Source organism: Melozone crissalis, unplaced genomic scaffold, assembly GCF_028551555.1.
Source record: "Melozone crissalis strain CALT ecotype California unplaced genomic scaffold, PUWL_Pcris_2 ptg000013l_1, whole genome shotgun sequence".
NCBI classification, from domain to species: domain Eukaryota; kingdom Metazoa; phylum Chordata; class Aves; order Passeriformes; family Passerellidae; genus Melozone; species Melozone crissalis.
This window is the reverse complement of record NW_026535791.1, coordinates 52708945-52729118: the sequence shown is the minus strand read 5'-3', so window position 1 is coordinate 52729118 and position 20174 is coordinate 52708945.

Genomic DNA, 20174 nt, shown 5'->3' with positions numbered 1-20174 from the left:
TCATCTCTCAAACTCTTTTTTATTAATGTGTTGCCATATAAGCTAGGCAAATGAATTATTTTTCCCAGCATTCAAGATGTACTTTCCAATTAGACTGCGTGCTACTGGGCATCTAAATTTAATATTAGATAAATTAGTTAAGCATTTTGAATTACAGGAATAAAATAGTACCAAAATATATTTAATATGAATGTTCAAGAAAACCCTGAAGAAACATTTTAATCAGCTAGCTCTGGTCATGCGTGGCCAATTAAAATACTTCAAATTAACCATCTTCAGTCCTTCAAAATGAGAAGAAAACTTGGTCTTCTGAATTTTTACACATGAAATAATAAGCTTAGGATCAGTGTCCTGTAGAAAGAGACAGAAACCTGAGGACATCTACCACTGATTTTGGATAATGAATCTACTGTCACCAGAAGTGAGATTTAAACAATTTGATGCTAGAAAGTCGCACTAGAAAGGACAAAAGAAACCTTTAATTTTACTGTCTTGGGAAAAACCAGCAGTTCAAACCATTTTTTGTGTCTAAGATTAATCTATTTTTTTAAGAGAGTTTATTCATTTACAGAGAGAAGAAGAAGAAAGAGAGACCTAATGCAGGTTTAGATTTATCATGGGTTTTCTCTACCTGGTTGGATTTAGCCTTTACAGTTCACAGTGTTTAATATCAAAGTTCAGACTATATTTTCATTTCTTTTTCCAGGCAATTTAGAGGAGACAGAAAAAATAAAAAGCCTTTTTTCATGTTTAACAGACTCTAGGCATACAGTCATTGATGAGACACAGGCATTTCTAAAGAGCTTTTCAGCCCACCAGGATCTGAGTTTTTCCTTTAAGCCATTTATCTCTTGCCAATGCTACAAACTGAACTTTGACAAACAGATTTCTAATTTAATCTCGTGGCTAATTCACGTGGGATTAAGCAAGGCCATTGTGCTTCTTTTCATCTCCTGTGTTTGGTTCTTTGTTTGTAAGGTCTTTCATTTACATAGACATAAGCAGTGAACTACAATGTTAGCTATGTATACGAAGAGGAAAAGGAAGGTGGTGCTCCTGAGCATCTGCGTCAGATGAGCACCACAAAAAAAAAAAAAAAAAAAGGGAAGGAAGAAAGTAAGACTTTCTTTTAAAACTTTTAACCCAGCTGATGTCATTAATCTGGCTATCTAAGAGCAGGTCTGTTAAATCAACAGATGTACTCAGGCACATCTCAGCGCTCACGAATCTTAATCTCATTTACTTCTGCTGATGTTGCACCAAACACTGAATGTCATGTTAACATGGTTTGGTACTTCAGCTTCAGTCTTTGTTGCTAATGTTCATGAATATTCACAGAACTCTCTGTCTGAAGGTATACCTAGTATTGATGGCATTTCTTTGTACTGAACTACTTCATTAAGATTATCTCCTGTATTTACTTTCTCTTTCTCATCACCATATCATTTAAATGGAGAAACTGCTCGCCATTAATGTGAATGAGTTAAGTGACTAAGTGCGCACACTAAAATAAATAACTTTGGAAAGAGACTGATTGCTCCAAATGCATGCAAGGATAGATTAATTAGTATATTAAATTTTTCTCATGTAAATTACATTATAGTTTAAATAAAGTTTTCCATGGGAAAGCCTCGTGATTGATTTACACTTCATGTTTAGGACAAGGTTGAGCAAGGCTACAATGACAATTATTTAATCTACCTCTTTTGTAGATTGAATAAGACACCTGCTTTTGGATGGACTAGTGTTAAATGTAAAAAGCTGAAAAAATTTAATTATACCCCAGTTTTAAACAAAAAAAACCCCCTTTTTTATATAAAACTTACTTTACTGGAGGTGTTTTCTGCAGCCTTCTGAATATTATCTTAAAGAAATGTCAGTGATTAATTACATGAGAGTTCAGCAAAATCATTAAAAGCAGAGCTTGTAGCAAGAACAGATTGAAGGCTTATGCCCGGTAAAATTACCATATTGTCAATCAGGTCTGTGGAACTACAGAAACTTCCTTATTTATCAGAAAAGTTTCTCTCTGCAGCTACAGTATTTTGGTAGAGACACACATCACACTGAATAAGATTTAAACCAGAAAAAAGTTTAGTGGTTTCAACCAATATTCCTAATCTATAGAAAATAGAACAAGGAAAATGTGATACTCTTTTGATTTGCAAAATTACTCTTTTTACTTTGCAAAATTATAGAAGAGTCAACTTTATTGAAACGTAATTTTTTCAATATAAAAGATAAATTACCTGACATATGACAGGTCAAATATACTGAGTGAGAGAGTAGCATATTTACAATTATAAGAACATACAATAATTGGGTTTTTTAACTAAAACTACCAAAAATATTAAAGGAAACTTTTTAAAAAATAAATAAATAAACACTTAAAGTCAGAGGGCTAATTCTGAAAAAGTAGTAGGGTTGAAGTTATCTCTGAAACAAATTAGAGAGCTGAATAAAGGCTGAAATTTCAGGCTGAGAAAGTTATGGCTGTTCAGCCTGGAGGAACCTGCATGGAAATCTCACAGCATCTTCCAGTATCTGAGGGTGCCTACAGAGAATCCAGAAAGGGACTCTTAGTCAGGTACTGCAGTGGTAATCAAAGAACAATGGTCCAAATTAATAGTGAGGGAATTCAGGTTCGCTATTAGGTCTTTACTGTGAGGGTGGTGAGGAAATGGAAAAGGTTGCCCAGGGAGGTTGAGGGTTCCCCAGGCTTGGCAGTGTTCAAGGGCAGGCTGGATAAAGGCCTTGAGTAACCTGGTCTAGTGGTAGGTTGTTCCTGCCCATGGCAGTGGGGGTTTGGACTAGAAGAACTTTAAGGTCCCTTCAAAACCCCTTAACATTCTATGATTCTATGATTTTGTGAGGGATTATTAGGACTTTTTTCAATTCATTTTTTCTTTTTTCCCTTTTTTTAAATTAACTATCTCTTTCCATGGGCATGGTAGAAAGCACAAATACATATTGCTGAGACAGAATATTTGAAGTGTGTCAAATTATCATCAAAGTCAGCAGAGTTAATGCAGATCCCCTTGTGGTAGAAGGGAGATTCTTTTACAAAAATTAAAAGTGTGCAAGATTGAAACACTAGGAAATGGAAAGCGGCTGTTAAAATGTGTCATAGGAAAGGCCAGGAGAGGGAACTGCACTTGATGAATCAGAACATTTACAGTATACCCCAGTGGAGAAGTTTTGTCAGATGAAACAAACGGTGAACTTTCAGAGTTTTGTCTGAGTTAAAAGCCATATTAAAAAACTGTGCAAAGAAGAAAATTATTTCTTTTCTTTACGTTTTCAAACCTTTGTATGATGTTCAGTTAAAGGAATGATATTCTCTACTTTATTGCAACCAAAATTCACACAGGCAGAAAAATTTGTTTTCTGCATTTTACAATAAAAGGCACTGTATTAATAAAACTCTGATCCTGTTGTGCCTTATTTGTTGCTCTCCCGCAGAATCATGGAGTGGCTTTCCTGGAAGGCAGCTCCAGAGATCATCAGTTCAACCAGCCTGCTCAGACCAGTCAGCTACTTGTTGTTCAAGATCATGCCCAGTTGGAGTTTAACTACCTCTAGGGATGTAGATTCCACAAAAAAACTTGGCCTGACTTGACTACTGTCAACACCAATAAAGATTTTTTTCTTTTGTTTAAATAGAATTTCCTGTGTTTCAGTTGTGCCCATTACCTCTTTTCCTGTCACTGAGGGCATCCCTGAGTCAGACTTTTTGCCTCACGGACACGTTCACTTTGGCATCCACCAGGACCCCTGGCTGGCTTTGCAGAGCTCCTGTCCGCAAAGTCAGGCCCCAAAGAGTCAGCATGGGAGCATGGGGTTGTTTCTCCCATCACCAACAAACTTGTTAAGGATGTGTTTGAGCCCATCATCCATAAGTTAACAAGGATGTTAAACAGTATTGGCTAAAGTGCCAACCTCTTCTAGGCTCCCACTAGATTCTGTGCTGCTGCAATCCTTTAAGACCAGCAGCTCAGCCAGTTTCTAGTCCTACTCCCCATGGTTCACCATTTTCACTTTGAGTGTGTTTTGTCAGCCAGCATCAAAAGTCATGTTAAAGTCAAGATACAAAACACCCACTGCTCTCCTCTCATTATGTGCTGCCTGTTTTCATTGACAACACATAGACCTTTTCACCTATGACACTGTGTGGTCCAGGGTAATCAATTTAGATGTGCACATCTACATTTCATCATTTCATCGGCTCACCCATTCATATGAATGGTGATATTCAGAACAATTGACAGTTTGTTTTTTTTCTATAAAACATAAAGGAAGCAATCTAATAGGTAATAGGCAATATGTAAACAAAGTCAGGTAAATTTTGTTATTGAAAAAAAAAAGGAGGCAAACAGATACAACTGAATTTGATTTGATTTCTAGAAACAGCCTACACTTTAATTTTTTTAAGAGGATATTATCCCAGAAAAAAATCTGAAAATTATGTACCTTTGTCTGTAATGCAATACAGATTCAATCGTCATGATCTATTCCTCTTGGTTTGTGTGTTTGGTCTAGGCCTAGACACCTCTCTACTTAAAGGAAATACATCTGTGAAGCCTGGTTTATCCCATGTGTCTTAGGAGGAGATAAAACTTCTTTTTGTGCTGGTTTTGGCTGGGTATAGCCAATTTTCTTCACAGTGGCTGATATGGAGCTGTATTTTGGATTTGTGCTGAACACAGGGTTGATAATATAAAGATGTTTTTTATTATTGCTGAGCAGGGCTTACACAGAGCCAAGGCTTTTTCTGTTTTTGTACTGCTATACTGGCCAGGAAATTGGGAGTGCATGGAAAGCTGGGAGGAGACACAGACAGGACAGGTCACCTCAACTGTCCAAAGGGATATTCCAGACAGTATGACATTGTGCTGATAAGAAGAAGAAGGAGGAAGGGGGGAACACTTGGAGTGATGTTTTTTGTCTTCCCCAGTAACCATAACACATGATGGGGCCCTGGTCTCCTGGAGTTGGCTGAACATCTGTCTGCCCATGGATCTGTGAATTAATTCTTTGTTTTCCTTTGCTTGCTGCTGCAGAGTCATAGAATGGTTTGGGTTGATATCTTAGTTTAAGACAGTTTACAGGGCAGAAACCCTGTAAATTCCCTCTAGTTACCTCCCTTTAGTTTTAACCATTCTCCTTTCTCCAGTAAAGAGAGACAGGCATGAGAAGAGATAAGTTAAAAATAACAGTTTAATAAAAAGAAAACAGCAACAACCAAGACAACAGCAAAACCTGGTAGATACAAAGGTGATGGGATACCTAGTCCCCTGGTAAAAAAGAAAATAAAATGGCAGAGAAAGTAGCAGCCTATGAGGCCCAGAGGACAAAGACGAAATGGCAGAAGAGCCCCCTACTCTGGACCACACTGCTGAGAGAGAGGACAAAGGAAAACTGAACAGCAACTGAGCATCTGCAATTGCAGAAAACTTAACCCTCGCCCCCTACACAAACACACACAACCCAGGACAAAACCTGGAAAAGATTTTTGTCCAAAGACCTTGATGCTGCCCAGAGAATGCTGGTAGAAGCTTCCCAGCGGTTACAGGATCCTACCCTTTCTCATCACAGTGCAGCTGGGAGTGGGGGCAGTGGCTGAAAAAACTTGTGGAGAGAGGGAATTACCTCTCCTTAGCAAACAGAAGCAGCTGCAGTGAAGGTGTTGCATAATTCTCCAGAGTCCAGGAAGAACAAAAAAGCTTTTGCCTTGTGCCACCTCACAGCAGTTGCCAAGCAGCAGAACAAAAAGCAAATACCCAGGAGGCAAAGGTGTCGAGAAATCTCTCATTGGCAGGTTTGGTTTGTGAAATGAAGGTTCTCACGCTGAGACTCAGAGACCTTGCCAAGGCAACTCCCCAGAAGCCTGGAGACTATACCTATTCTCTATTTTTAAAAGGACCCAGTACACTCTCCTTTCCTGGAACTGGAGTGCAACACACAGGTTCTGCTGCTCAGGTTGCCGAGACCTAAAGAGACAGTGAAACAGACGGCAGGGATCGATGCAGAAAGAACATGCAATACATGATTTTTGGGTCACCTAGGACAGAAGAGGCCTTAAAAATCATCTACAGCCAACTCCATTGCCATGGGCAGGAGCACCTTCCACTACACCAGGTTGTTCAAAGACCCATCCAACACGGGGCTCTTTCCATATGCAGGGAGAGGATGGAAAAACATGGCAAAGAGGGAGATTAACAGCAACTACAGGAAGAAGCCTACTCAAACTTGCATGTAAAACCAGAACTGATGACCCTGTAGTAGTTCCAACTACTGGAAATGCTTGAAAATTCCTCCCTATAAACTGCTTAGTGAATCTGATTCAGAGAAAAGTAAAGGATACACAAAATGCCTGATGAGAGAGAAATACAAGGATTGTGCAGGGCCAAGTTAAGCTAGGTATGAAATGCTCCTAACCAGAACTCTTGACATAGGGAAGAAACTAAAGGAGGAACTAAGCATGCAAATCTTCTTTGTGGAAATAGGATGGAGTTTTTAGGGAATCTTGAAAACAGAAAAGGATGGGGACACTTGTGGAAAGGGCTGGGTTAACAACGTAAAATGTAGAAATTCAAGCTTCATGGCTGCGTGAAATGCTTCAGCCATTTAATATAATATTATACCCCATTTAATAAAATAAAAAACATAGTATAAACTTGTCTGAAGGTATTATGCTTATCTCTTTCTCATGACATAAAGCCACACTGTTGTTCAGCCTGCTAGAAATGTCAGTCTTAAAAACAAACACCAAACGTAGAGTAAACTAGCCCAATAAAGAGTAAAAAAACAAACAAAATAGCTTATTTAGAAATATGTGAGATACATACACGTAAATGAAAGTAAAAATTAAATTGCAACAGACTTGCAAATAAGTTATTCTTTTGGAAAGAAAGTTATAAGCGGCAAATTAACTACATGAAATAAAGTTTAGGAAAGACAAGAGCACCAAAGATGCAGCATAGGAGGAATGTAATAAAATTATATTCTATTCCTTGTAAAATTTTTACTTACTTATCGATAAATGGAAATCAAAAAGGTTTTTGTGAGGAAATGTTTTGATAGCTGATAAGTAGTAAATCTCCATTACTATTGTTTCACTGTTTATGAGGTGAAAAGTATTCCCAGAAAAGTGTTAAACTGTCAGGTTGTTTCATTTACAACTGCTCCCCATTTATATAGGGCTTAGGACCAATCCTCTTAAAGAAGGCAATTTTCCTGTTTTCCTGTTCCTTCCAATGATCTGATGAGCAGATCCATGTCATGCTCAGCCTCAGGAGGCAATTACAGCTCAGATCCCAGGCCCTGCTGCTCCGCTCTCTCCCTGCTCCAGCAGCAGGGTATTAACTCTGGCCTGCAGTAGAATTCAACGCCACTGCTGCTCATGACCAGCTCTGTAACTGAATCTCTGCCTACATTTGTTGACTAAGAAAACACAATCAAAAATGATTGCAACACTGACAGCTATGAAAATGGCTGGGCAGCTGTGGGTTTTGTGTAAATGGACTAATCTACTTACATGTGGTCATATTTGGAATGCTAGGCTATATAATTGAAACTAGGAAAGGGGGTTCTTTGGAGGTTTTTTCAAAATGCTAAGTAGGAGGTGAGATACATATCTATTTCTCAAGTTATTCAAATTCATAAGAATACACAAAGTTAATTTTTAAAGAGCATTGTCTTCTCTGGGTATTATTTGAAACACTCATGCTATTTATTTAATAATATTACACTCACCTGCTCAGTCTCCTGATGTATTTTCCCCACATAGTCATGGCAGAACAATATATTTTTTTCTCTTTCTTCATAATGTAGCTTTTTACTTTAAGGCTTTCAGTGTTTAATGCCCAGTTAATGAATTTCTGGAGATTTCTACCCTTCTGTAAATGACATCATCAGGCGTTTTATTGTCTTCTTGGAAAACAAATCATACCTTCAGCCAGTGCTCATCACTACTGAAACAGGATGTGCTCTGTGTCTGCAGGTTGGAGCTGTAATTCATATTCAGTTTGACAAATGTCAGAAAACATTTTTTATTAGCACATAGAGCATATACAGTTAAGAATTAGTACAAACTCTTGTACAGCAAATCAGAAGCAGTCAGTATTTTTAGCTTGAGAAGGGAGTAAAAATTCAACATTTAATCTAGGACAATGGCACCCTTATCCAGATAAACAAAACAAATACCCCAACAAACTAAACAAAAGCCCACTAAAATTATTACAATTTTATAATTCTATTTGAAAAAAAAATCAATTAAAATAGTGTGCCTACCCTTCTTCATTATAACAGGGATTATATTGCAAATAACCAAAGGACCATGCTTCAAAAATATACATAAGGCACAAAAGCATTAAGTGAAGAAAAATACAAAATCTGAAAGAGGATGAAGATCTTTATTAAGAAAGTTCCTTCATTTTCTGTTTACCAGATATATTTCATTCCTGGATTTATCACAATGAGACCCAGCATCAGACAACCAATCCCAAAGTAGACAGTTCAGCAGAGCATGATAATTAAAGATAAATCATATCTCACAACAAAAGTCTCAGTCTTCCCAAGGTGCTGTTATATATAGCACTTTTGTGATTTTTTTTCCACTGGCTCAGACAACTGAACACAACAAAATACTATTAAGGTTTTTAAGGAAGTATTTAATTTCTTTTTCCTAAATAAAGGAGATAATATGTATGCTGGTCAATCCAGTAGCTGTGAGGTGAATGCCCTGAAAGACAATGAAGGCCATCCTGAAATTTAGTCCCTCATGCTGGTGTACAAAAAGACAAAATCTTGAGTAGTGCCATGTCAGCACGTCCCTAAGTGCAGAGATTTAACTGACCTAGAAGGTGCACACAGTCCTGCAAAGTTTTGCAATCCACTCTGTGGTCCCTGCAGCTGTGTCTGCACAGCAAGCACTGGCTGTATTAATGTCTGCTATGGTGATGAAGGAGCAAATGCAATCTATCAGTCTTGGTGCAGTTACAGAATTTAGCTCTAAAAGCATGGACTTCTTTCCTGAAAAGCTAAAGATGGATCTGTCACACAGACTTGGTTTTAAAATGTTAGTCCCTTTATATCCCATATAAAGTATAAAAAACTTGTTCTTCACATATTTCAAATTGTGAAACTCAGAAAAAAATATGATACAAAAGTAGATTTAAGCAATCTGGTCAATCTGGTTTTATTTTCTATAATATTTTTATCAACATTTTTATTTTAGAGTCTAAAGGGAAACTTGTTTGCAAGAATTATTCAGTAAGTAGTCAATCAGTCTACATATATATACTTCATGACTAAAAGTCATAAATGTATTTAAATAGAAGGGGAAGGGAAGGGAAGGGAAGGGAAGGGAAGGGAAGGGAAGGGAAGGGAAGGGAAGGGAAGGGAAGGGAAGGGAAATATGAATAGTTCAATAAAGAAATGAAAAGCAGTTCTCAGAATTCTCAAATTTCCTGAAAGATCTGAAATCAGCTGTTTTATTACCCTTGGGATTTCATCAAGCTGCTAACATTTAATTTATGAAAAATGTTTTCTTATGATAACGATTTAATTCTCTCATTCTTTGCTGATCTATTCTGATTATAAATTATAATTTATAAATTACTTGATACAAGTATGAATTCTTCCTGTGAGGGCAGATCCTCACTCCTAGAGGCCCCTTGGGAACCATGGAATTTTATCTTTTTATGTAAGGACAGTTGGTGTATCTAATAAAGTACATTAGCAAACTTAACTTTTTTCATTAAAAGAAGGGTTTTAAAAGGTCTTGGTATGAAATTGTCCTTTTCAGTTCACTGAGATACTAAACTACTGTAGCATTTTAAAATATTTTCCCCTATAAAAGTTTATATTCAGGCAGAAAAGAGTTAATACTTTGATTAATGAAAGAAAAAAATCAATTTGTTTCAGTACATGTAGTCTCTGCTGAAATTTTAATATGCACACACTAAATCTCCCACTCAGAAAATATCACAATTTAACAAATAGTGAATCTACTGTTACATTGAAATAAATTTTCATTAGAAAAGATAAGAGTAACCAGCAGCTGAGCTCCCAAATAAAATTATTTACCTTGAATATCCTTCCAAAGCAGTCCTACAGGAACTGAGAATTTAATAAAACGTTATTAGATTAAACTTTATTCTTTGAAAACAGATTCTGAATTACATGAGACTCTGATTGTAATCATCTGTTATAAAGACATGTCAAGGCAACCAGCTGCCTCCAGGAAATGTAAGACCAGAGGTAGAACTGCTTTATATGAAAAGGCCAGATTACAGTATTGCAGAGAAAAAATAATTTTTTTGTGAGGAATTAAGATGTCATTTTTGACTTTTATAAAATTGCTTCAATGCGTTTGTTATGAAAACTCTGTTTTTCTTGGTTTGGACATACATTTTCAGAGGGATTTTCTACTGTAAACATGTGCCTACTTTAAATGAGACGACTTATGACACAAATAAAAATAGGGGAAGCATATATATGACCAGCACAATGCACTGATACGCTCCTGGAGATGACAGTGGAAAATCTGCAAAAAAACTACGCAATATAGGAATTACAGTAGGAATTAGAGTAGCTTCAGTAGGTTGACTTTAAAAAAAAAAATGCTTTTTTCCCAGACATTAAAATTAATGTGTCCCAACATTTCCCAATATGTTCATTGAAAAAACAGCTGGCTTTTTTTTTTATTGATAACTTTGCTGAAAGTTAATAAAAGTTAAGGACAATCTGGTTTCAATTTGCTGGTCCATGTAAGGTATATAACCGAAGAGTTGTGCTGTGAGTAAGGAGTGAGGAAAGAGAATACATTTCAAAAACAAACCAAGACACACCTCATCAGGTCCATCCATTCTTCCTTGTCCCTAGACTGTAGTTGCTATTCATTATAATCAGAGATGATTAAACTATGAAAATTATGTTTATAGTGTGACACAGTAGTTTTTAAATTGAGCCATTCACTTCACAGTTAGAATATTTGTACACGATTAGCAGTTAGCAGCTTATTAACGATTTTTTCATTTGATGGTTAAACAAAAGGTTTTGCTTCCCAAATGACAGGATTAATATTATTAGCAAAGTGTGAAAGATCAGCCAGAGTTATTGCTTTAAAATGGGCTCTTATATTGCATTGTAACAAATTCTGGGCTGATGTGATGTAGTTGATTCATCAAATTAGAAAGATGGGGTTTACAGTGTTACAAATCTTTAAAAATCCATGGTACTTGCAAGGAGACATGGATTGTCTGGAGAATATGGAAAGCTCTGACAAGATTACAGACTAGCAGACTATAAGTGTATTTCACAGAGGTATCCCAAAAACTGTTAGTGAAGATAATATAGACATATTTTCAGGGATATGTTCTTAGACATACAAATGGTTCAAATAGTACTTTCCACCAAATGTGTGATTCTATTGTTTTTCAACATTCCTTGTCTCTCTCCTCAAGGACAGATTGTCCAGGGCACCGAGTTGAACTTGATGGTTAGCTTAACAGGAGGTAGAACTAAGTTCCTAATCTGTAATTGCTCAGGGGCTCGGACATGGAGTGAGAAAGGGGGTGGGTCTAACAGAAACACGGAGGCTTTTGAGGAACATAATGAAATATGGGGAGAAACCAAAGAGTCAAGTGGTTCCTTTAGTAACTGAATACTAAAAATAGGTGGTGAAAACAAACCACCAAGTGCCTGCTGCAGGGTATCTTAAAAATCTCTTCCTCGATTAAATTTTGTACATGCGTGCATTTATTTGCCAATTTATTTGTACATACATATTTTACCCATTTATTTGCATAATAATTTCATAAAAATATATAAATAGGTCTCTTTATGCTTACATTACAACCGACAAATATTTTATGTTCCATCATATTTCACTGTACTATAGAAGTCTTTTTTGTGGCTACTAATGTTCACCACAAAATACAATCAAATTTTAACCATTTTCTCTGGTTTCCCTTTTCCCAAATGCCATATATTTTGATCACATAATTTGTCTTGTTATGTTGCACTATTTCTTGCATGTATCTTTGACTCTGGTCAAAGCTCTTGAGGTCCTCACTTCTGTGTGTGCTCATTTATCAAGGACCAGCCTTTGCTGTCAGACCCCATACCTAAAATTCGCATCCCGGCTCTTGACAACTTGTCAGTTTCAGAACCATCTTTTTCTTTCCTTTTTGTGAAAACTGCTGTCTAACACAACTTTTGTCCACTTCAAGCGCGGCTGCAGTAATTTCCTCCACCTTGTCACTTTGACAGTGTCACTCTTCTTGACACTCTGCTGGCTTACACTTCTCCATGGAGTCAAGAGCACCATTTCTCTTCAAACATATAATGGATTATCCTCAAGCTACCTAACATCTCGTTCACCTTCGGCATCTGGAGTTGTCCTCTGATATGGTACTTTCTGTCTCTCCCTGTACTCATTTACCTTTGCCACCTTGTGCTGCCCCTCTCACTGGGAATGTCAGAACACCATCCCACAGATTATTTTTTTCCACACTAGTTGTTTTTTCTCTGTATAAATTGTTTCCCTTCCCTTTTATGTAAAACTTACATAACCCCTAACACTGTTTCAGAGCTTCTGTGCTTAAATAATTTCCAGTCATATGTTTTTCTGTAAATCACTTATAATAGGGGCCCATTTTCCAAAGGGTCCCTATTGTAATATATACACATTATATATATTTTTATATAATGGTATGTAAACTGAGACCTTGATCCCTAGGTGCTATGGTGATACAAAACTTACCATTATAATATGAAAATCTGGTGAAAAGCATAATTTTACTTTTCCAGTTCTTGTAGCATTGAGGTCCTCAGAAGCCTCATGTTGAAACTCTGAGTTTAAGAGGACAATATCATTAAGTCCTATGCCACAAAAGCCAGAGCTCTATTCCTACTCCACACTGAAAATAGTGTACTATCAAGCATACAAGGTATCATTGGAACATGAGGAAAAAAAAACCTGGGGAAATGGTGTTTTTTAAGAATTATTTTTACATACAAAGCAAACAGCAAATACATGGATAAGATGTTACCTAGCTAAAGTACAAGCATATATACTTTCTCTATAAGCAATAGCTATAAATAACAGATATTAATGTTAAGGAGAAGTTAAAAAGACAATTGTTTAAGTTATTAGACTGCTTTACTGGTGAAGAGAATTTTCTTTTAAGAGTAACATAACAGTTATAAAAGTGCAGCAGAGGAAAAAAGGGATTTCTAATTTGCAGTTTACTGAGGACTCTTTTGGATTAGAGAACGGCCTGGAGTCATCCTAGAGACTTCTGCATAAAAAATGGACAGACTACTAATGAGCATATACGTTAAAAAAGACAAACTTAGATTGCTTCTAAGGATTTTCTGTCAATCTTTATGCTATTCCATCATCTATTCTGTAATTACCCATATAGCCCAAAGAAATAATCAGGGGAGGTTTTATGTTAGTGCCTTTGCTCTGCAAGAAGCAAAGAGAAAATGAAAGAATACAAAACTTTTTTATAATTGCCCCAACTTCTGAATTTTATAACTTTCAGTAATGAAAAGGAAAGCAGAGTACATCCACAGCATGGTGACAATCCACTGAGCACACAATATAAACTCATAGTTTTCAGCTTAGAAGATCAGAACTAATTTAAATAGTTAAAAAAAATTTATATATATTACATATTCTTGGGGAGAAACAAAATGTATGAGCTCTGAGACTCATATTTAGGAAACTTACTACAGCACATGTCCTCTAAAACCAGCAGAATCATTTGAAAACTGCTGTGTTCATTGATTAAGTTCTGCAAAAGCTGTGGGCTCAGCTCATATGGAACAGTCTTAGGTTGCAAATGGGAAATGTGGCCAAGGGTGTGTATTGTACTGCCTTTTGCTAGAACCAGGTGGGGCAATTATCTTCTGTTAATTGGGCCATCTGTTAAAACCAAGTGGAGCAGTTCTCTTTATCTCTTCCATGACCCATCCTTTCTCCAGAGAGATACCTCCTGTTAATGAGCCACTGGGTCTCACTGCATGACTGATAAAATTACATCATTCCATGCCCCGCCCAGGAGGAGCAGCCAAGCATTCCTACCTGGATCTAATCTGAGACTTGGAATACCACAGCCAGCTTTTTTCCCCTCAGGATTCCCAGAGGATCAGCTTTTTTTCCCACTGGCTCCTCAGAGGAAGACCAGCACCATCTACACCACCACCAGACCTTCAGAGGAAAAGTCCACCCTTCTACAGGATCCCTGCTCCAACAGAACCACGCCTGGCACTCCAGGAGAACTGCAGCCACCATTTAAACAGACTGCTACCAACACCCTGACCAAAAGGGTGAGAGGTTGTGTTCTGACTCTGTCAGTGTTGTTTTGTATTACTGCATTTTTATTCTTATTTTTATTTTTCGTAATAAAGAACTGTTATTCCTACTCCCATATCTTTGCCTGAGAGCCCAATAATTTCCAAATTATAATAATTCAGAGGGAGGGGGTTTACATTTTCCATTTTGAGAGAGGCTCCTGACTTCCCTAGCAGACAACAGTCTTTTCAAACCAAGACAGGAACATAAAAAAGAAATGTTCTGTTCTGGTTGTCCACACAATGAACAAGTGCATGCACCTCAGTAGCACATGTCCCTTACAGCTTATAAGCACCTATCCATAAGACTTCTGAGATGGAAGTTCTATCACAGTACTGTACTTGTCCTGCAGGGCTTTGTGCTATAATATGTATACACACATATTTATTTTTTTGTTCTTCCATTAGATTTATATCGTAAGTAAATACATCTATATTCAAAAAAATGTAAAGTATATTGTTCTCCTAAGGGTAGGGTGAGGAATTAGATAGTTTTTTGTCAATATCTGCAGGCCTTTCTATAAAGTCGTGACTAATCCATCACCTACCCTTTGACCTCAGTAATGGCACACCACATACAATATAGACTGTCCTATAGTGTTATAGGATGACACAAACATTTCTGAAATGAGTAATTCAGAAAAATAGAGAACTTTTCTTTTTTCTTTATATGTTATTGTGTTTCTTTTATATAAAAAACACCCTAAGCACAAAAGAAATTTGCTAATGCTAATTTACTATAATTAGGCATGTAATGGGTTTATAATAGATGTAAAGAAAAAATGGTATTCCAGCATACAAGAGGAAAGCTTAACAGAATCTAAAAAATGTTTAGGTTTTGGTTTTTTTTTAATTGAAGGCTTGTATTTTAAATAATTATGAATGGCTGTCCTGGTTTTTACTATGGTAGAGTTAATTTTCTTCCTGGCAGCTAGTAGACTACCATTTGTTTGGGTTTTTTTTTTTTTTTTTTTAATTTAGTACAAGAATTATGTTGATAACACAGTGATGGCTTTGCTGTTCCTGAGTAGGGCTTTTCCAAAGTCAAGGGTTTTTCAGTTTTCCATCATCTGCCACTGAGTAGGTGCATAAGAATCTGGGAAGGAGCATGGCCAGGAAAACTGGCCCAAACGGGCCAAAGGGAAATCCCATGTCATAGAACATCATGCCCAATATATAAACTGGGGGAACTTGGCCAGGAAGTGCTGATTGGTGATTTGAGACAGGCTGGGCATCCATCAGTGGGTGGGGAGAAATTGTATTGTGCATCATTTGTCTGCTTGGGATTTATCTCTCTCTATCTTTTTTTGTTATCTCCCTTTCTATATGATCATTCTTATTACTATCATTAATATCATTATTACTATAAATATTAATATTGTATTTTATTTTGTTTTAATTATGAAGCTGTTCTTATCTCACCCCACAGTTTGTATCTTTTAAAAATTCTCTTCTGCATTCTACCAGAACAGCTTTTTGGTACTTTATCAGCTAGAAACTTCATTTGTCATGTGCATTTAAAGGTACAGCCCAGTTTTTAAAGGTATTTAGGGTGATATTCTATTTGGCACTGAAAATTAAGCTTCCAGGTTTGGAAGCTATAATTGACTTTTTCTTATGTTAAACTATATTAAATTAGTAAAAATGTCAAGGGAGGTGAAGAAACGTATAAGTGTTAATGAATAAAACATTTTGATCCTCTGTCCTTCACTTGAAAACACTGAAGCAACAAAAAGAGATGCCAGTAATATGCAGTCACAAATGAATTATCTTGTAATTCAAATGCATTATATGTTATTAGCCCTTGTTCTGTGTGGATTTTGTTTGTTTTTTTTTTTTATGGAATCAAGAGATTTTCTAGAGAAAGTATTCTATAAATAATGACAGAATTTTGATAAATCTTTGTTGATCTCTCAGATCAGACAGAATGCAGTTATCCATAAATGAATCAGAGGAGCTTCCTGTTATAAGCAGATGTCACTTTTGCTTCTTTCTCACTATATATGAAATTGGTTCCCATAGACTGGAAAATTTTCAGCACAAGGAAATTTATTGAGTAAATATTTGTTTGTAAGACTTCAGTTTATTCTAAATCATCATAGGAAGAAATATTACTACATTAAACATTTCATAAACTGAAAGTAATTTTGCAAGTCAGGCTTCCATTTGGAGAAAGCAGCAGTCAGATAAATAAATCTGGTGTATTAGTTTTTGCCAACACTTCTATTTAAGTTGGCTTCCCAGGCTAAAATATATCATTCACACAGGTCACCAAGGGGATAATTCAGATTGTTATGTTTATTTTTCCACTCAGGAGTTTTTTTTCACATGCAGCCTAATCTTACAGAATTCACTGTGAATTTTACCATTGTCTTCAACAAAATTTTTCATATCATTTCACCTTTAAAGTGATATTTATAAACTTTAATACTTAGTCAGACATGATGAAGCCTGCTAAAAATAATTGTACTTTGACCAGGGAAGCAAACAGAATTGCTAATTTTGTGCTTCTGAAAGTTTTGGTAAACTGCTCTGCTGAGCTATGATTGTTCTAATTAATCAGACTCTAAAAATCATTAGGGCAAAGCAAAGTCTATTAGTATTGAAAATCTATGTAAATGCAAATGTTACAAGGCAATAAATAAAGACTATTAAAGACCTATGGCTTCTGTCATGCTGGATTCAAATTTGGGTTAATCCTTACAAAATGTTCACAATTTCATACCTAATGTCAGGCCAGCTTGCAGCAACAATATTTTAGAATTTCTTCTTTCATTGTAATTGTATTATAAGGAATGAAAGAAAAGAAAATGTGGGATTCTCCTGGGGCAGTGGCTTATTTTACCTTGCATTCAGTCACTCCATAAAGTGTGGCACCTGAAAGAGAGCCAGCACTGATTAAAATGCATGGCAGTCTCAAATTTCTAACAACCTAGAATGCACAACTTGGTAAAAAGGAAAGGAAGAGAAAACAACAGGAAAATCACATGTCAATATCAAAACAGCAAAAAACTATTGTCCTGTGTTGTTCTCTTTCCTTGGAAACTTTAGGAAAACCTAAGATAAAGCTGCAGCAATAAAAACTAGAGTTAATAAATGAAAGAAAGGAAGGACTGGGAAGAGTTGGAGGAAGGAAAAGAAAGGGAGATAGTTATATTCTTGTGTATCTCTGTCAGTTAGGGTCTTAGTAATTTCAAGGGTATACCTGAAAATCCTAAAACCAAATAATGCATTCTTTTTATGATCTTTAAGGTGCAATATTTGTTTTCTGTCATGCAGAACTCTGTTTAGATACCCATATCTCTACTGACTTAAACAATACTGTAAATTGAAATTACCTCATTAACCTAAATTCACCTTTTTGGGAGAAATAAAAGATAAGAATATCAAAAGAAATATTTAAAGATAATGAGTGAAACTCTGGGCAGCACAACTTTCTATCTTGCTTTATTAACTAAAGGGAAAAATCAACCACGAAAATCAGATAGAGGGCTCAAAACAGACTGGTACAATTTGTTCAAGATATTTTTCTTAGGAAAGATGAATGCATATGTCTTTGTGTCTATGATGAGGAAGCACTTCAAAACCATGCCAGATTATACTCAAGATTAAGTGTGATTGAGATCAAATAGCACACCTAACAAATAAATAGAAAGGGCTGAAAATCTGCAAATCCTCACAAAATTATATTTAGAATAGTCTTTCCATCTCATCTGTTTATTCACATTTGCAAATTAAATGCTCAAGCTGCAAAAAAAGAAAAAAAAAAAAAAAAGAAGAGATCAAGGGAACAAAATATAAGTATGAAAGGTATGAATCTACTCAGGTACAAAAACATACCAGCCCACAGCCACAATCAGTTTGGAGCTGTGGAGAAATGCTGATGATGCCAGCTTCCAAAATCGATTTATATCCTATGGTCCATCCAGTTACAAATAGAGGTTCCTCAGTTTCACCACAAAAATCATACGCGGTATTCTCAGCTTCTGGAAGAACATTAAAAATTTTCCTTTCAATAATATCAAATATGACTTTTATTAAAAGTTATGTAAACTTGTTATCAATCTGCAAAGGTGAAATTGATTCAGAGGAGTGGAGCCAGTGCTCCAAACTGAAATAATTGAATATAAAATATTAATTATTTTGTTGCAAAGGGCTTAATGATCTGCTCCCCCTCACCTAACATTATTTTATTTTTAATACCATTGCGCAGAATGGGCTTCTACAAACAAACAACCTAAACAAAACATATTTGATGGGGAAAGAAACTTTCTCTCAAATATTATGCAGGTGGTAAGCAAGGAACAACATGCAATGTCAGCCAGCAGAAAATCCTTAGTGCGAGTGAATTATGACCTACTGTAAAAACAAATACTGATAACTCCAGTGAGCTCTAGTATCACTTCACTTAAAACAAAAACTTACCTGGTACAGATACTTCTAGGAGAAACTCAATGTGTGAATGAACAACAGTCACTGTCACTGTGACTTATCTAGTCCCACACAGTGAAATGGTAAAGAATGTCTGATAACTTCTACTAATGTCCAAATTATTGTTCTATATAATCAGTGTTTCAAATTAAAACAATATCAATTCCTTACTAACCAGCAATTCAGTTGTTTCTAGTACTAAATGGAGAATAGAAAAATTAATAGTTACTGCATTAGAACAGTTTGTTGCAGGATCATAGTTAAACCAGAACACAAATGGACTTTAATGAATTTAAAAAGAAATAATAAGTATTTGGAAGATAAATTAAATGAATTCTTCTTTTATAAAGAGAACTGATGTGCTTCTATCTAAAAAGAATTTGTTTTGCAAGTCTGAAGAAGTATCATTTGTATTTTAAACAGGTACATTTTATCAAAGAGCTGGTAACAGCTAGAATACTACTGACTGCACAGACATCTTGTCAAGAACAGTTATGTTCACTGCATAATGCAAAATGGAGATCAGTAGAAATAGGATGGCTATGTTTAAAGGAAGAAGGATTTAATAGATTTTGACTGTTCATGTGTGTGCGCATACCTCAGTAGAGACTAGGAAGCTTTAACTATGAAAAATTAATCTTGTTAATTACAGAAAAAATTCTACAAAGTATGTAATCTACATCATATATGAAAGATGGCTAAATATCACATTATTATGTAAAGATAAAATTTAATTTTAAATACTTAGGAAAGAAATTTTTTTTTATATTCTATAAAAAGATTTTTATGTTTTTGTTCACTGAAACTCATTTCAAAAAATCTACTTTTTGCATTAATGATTCACACAAATGCATATTTTTCAGCTGAAGTCTATTTCTGTAACTTCTTTCACTTTCATAAAAAATTATGAGAATAACACTCACTGTATGTTATTGCACTGTATGTGTTCAGTGTATATTATTAACGGCATTGTAAAAATATTTGCTTTACTACTCATAGATCTGTTTTTATTAAAAGCCCTTGCTACTACTTACTGGCAAATTTTGTTCAGAGGAACAAAAAAATGAAAAGTGCCTTAGCAAACACATCTTATGAAGGAAGGACAGTGATAATAATATAACACATAAGCATTAACAGCTTCTTTATTACTGTTACATACAATTTGCATAAAATCCAATTTGAATAATTCACTGCTGCAGAGAAACCATATCAGCCTATAATCCTCTATATTCAATAAGGGCAGCTCAAATACAGAATAAACCAGTGTGGCATTATGAAATCTGTTTTATACGTAGTAAAACTGAAAAAGTGTTTTCACCATGTACCAAGCAGATTACCATGTATAAACTAGCAAAACCATAAAAAAAATATTGATA